Genomic DNA, 2959 nt, shown 5'->3' on the forward strand with positions numbered 1-2959 from the left:
TCAGTTTCAATGAAATGCCTTACTCCATGAGGTCCCAATCAGACAGTGTTTAATTTCTTTAAAATCGTCCATCAGAGACATCAGGTAAAATTCCGTGTGATCTATCTAACTTGATGCTATGAGATACATGCAATCTGACTCCAAGAGATACATCCAATCTGATTCCATTAGATACATCCAGTAAGATTCCATATGTTATATCTTCCCTAATCCTATGACATACACCATAAAAATATTTGATGAAACTTTATTAGATGCAATCAGTTTACTTTCATTAGACACATGCTGTTTGACCCCACGAGATACAAGTAGTCTGACTTCATCAAATACATTTCATTAGATACACCCATCCAGATTCTCTGAGATAAATTATATATATATATATATATATATGTGGTCACGTGATTTTCTTTTACTTAACTACCTGATACCCGATATATAGTTTTATACCTTTTGACTTAACCTGAAAATGGCCATGTCACCGTTATATTATTGTGTAACTTATTGTACACGTTTTTTTACGAAGTTTCTTACTCTGATAATACAATTCGTAGTGTTCCTTAACCTATAATTTAATGTATTAGACAAGAATTGAGTTTTCATTTTTTTTAAACACGAGACTAGTATTTGCTGTCAGATTCCAAGTTTAATGTTTTAAAAACAAACTGCTTGTGGGTTGGAAAATGTAGAAATCATGTAGACTATCCATTAAGTTATAGCTGCAATAATGGTAGTATCAAGTTACTGGGAATGTCTCTCTGGCTTGGTTTAAAAAAAAAAAAAAGAAGAACCAATGGAGACGACTGTGTCTTCACACTTCTCTTCGTGACAGAACATAAGTACTGTGGTTAGTATCGTTTAACAAGGACAATGAACCTGAGGGTCTAGAGTTCGCGTCCCGTTACTGCAAAATCGCACACCGCACTTTTAGGTAGTGGGTGCGTTACAAGGGTGACAATCAGTTCTCACTATTCGATCAAACAAGAGTAGCCCAAGAACCTCAACCCCTCTCTGTTACCTGTTGTATATATATATATACAAGTTCAAGGGATGTTACTGAGATTATTTCCTGATGCTTTGCTTTCTTCAGTTGTCTGAGATGGGTAATAAGGGCAATGTTTCACTTTTACACATTTATCCAAACTCCCCAGCAAATGTCGAGTTAATAAACTGTTTTGAAATTTCGTACCTTGATCATAGAATATAATTACATCATCTGTAAACTGGCATATTTGTTTTATTCTTATTACATGGGTTCTAAAAACGACATTCCGTAACTGTATATCTATATTGTAATTACATCATCTGTAAACTGGCATATTTGTTTTATTCTTATTACATGGGTTCTAAAAACGACATTCCGTAACTGTATATCTATGTTGACAGAAAGTAATTTAAAAGCAAGAGAAAACCGTAAATATAATCAGTGGAAACGGATTTTTATGTCAGACTAAGTGGTAGTGATATTTTTTATGTTTTTACGTTGGAAATCCTGGAAATTCATGAATTAAACATTACAGTTGAGAAGCTGATCGATTTAAGTCGGTAATTTATCCTTGTGTATTATTAATAAGAACTTTTGAGTGAAAGTAAAAATTAATGTATAATAAGATATCAACCGCACTATATCCACTACACCCAGTGCTGACGAGGCCTTTCGTTCAATACTAGTGTTCTTTAATCGTGTGGGATATGACAGGCTTAGCATATTGCCGGAAAACAACAGTTATGATGTGAACTGGATTGAGATGACGACTTGTACTTTTCTATAACTTTTTATTTTTATTACACACATCATAATTAAAATAGTGATTATTTAACACTATATTATATATATATATATATTTTTAAAACCATATGTTGTTATAGTTTACATAATCTAAATACTGTACTGTTATCTTGACAGATGTAACAAGCCTTTAATAATTTGAATGTATAAGAAATACTAGTTTATATATTTCTTCCGTTCATCATTACGCCCCCCCCCCAGTGGCACAGCGTTATGTCTGCGGACTTACAACGCTAGAAACCGGGTTTCGATACCCGTGGTGGGCAGAGCACAGATAGCCCATTGTGTAGCTTTCTGCTTAACTTAAAAAAACAAACAGTCATCATTACGGTACAGGCACATTAACCATTTCATTAAAACTGAGTATGGAATATATAACTCAGAGGTGTAGGAGGCAAATTAAAAGTAAGAGGGAGGGAGAGAGGGAGAGAATATGCCTCGCAGCGCACCCATTACGACCAGGGTCCTGGAAACTCTTAGGATCTGTATTAATTTGTATACATTCTCCTGATTTTCCTGAGAGTAATTTTTCTTAATTTTGATGCATTTTTACTGGGACAGATTGAAAAGTGGGAAGGGGGTTGCCACTTCCCCGCTTCCTACACCACGGTATCATCGAGAAATACATAAATACGAATATTCGTAGTCGATTGCGTCAGTTAAACAGCCAGCTAATACCGAAGATGGCCGTATCCTGTTTTCACACAAACATTTGCAGGTCTCTGCAAAAACAAATTCCAAATTCAACTCATGTATTCGAGTTCAGCCCTAAGCAACAGAATAAAATATTTGAATGGTTGTTGCTATGCGAGCCTACGCTGTTGTTGTTACAAGAAGTTGGGTTTATTTTGTTAGCTAGCGCAGGATTCTTACAGCGCGCGTGTATGCCCATGTAAGAACGATAGTGATCCTATTGTTGTACATAAATATTGCTGCATTTCTCGAAATGTAAAAGAAAATAGTAAACCATATTTGTTTGGAAAAGGAAAACAAAGGATCCTGTTAGAATCCATTCATATGTATGAACACTTTGAGTCAACAAAACGCATGCAGAGAGAACGTAGCTGCGAAATATTGGAAATATTTTTTGCGAGTAAATAAAAGCCCCCCTGTCAGCTAGGATCTCTAACAGAATTTATTACTGTCTATAAAACTTTCTAAATTTATAGA

The sequence above is a fragment of the Limulus polyphemus genome, unplaced genomic scaffold (assembly GCF_000517525.1).
Source record: "Limulus polyphemus unplaced genomic scaffold, Limulus_polyphemus-2.1.2 Scaffold7940, whole genome shotgun sequence".
Classification (NCBI taxonomy): domain Eukaryota; kingdom Metazoa; phylum Arthropoda; class Merostomata; order Xiphosura; family Limulidae; genus Limulus; species Limulus polyphemus.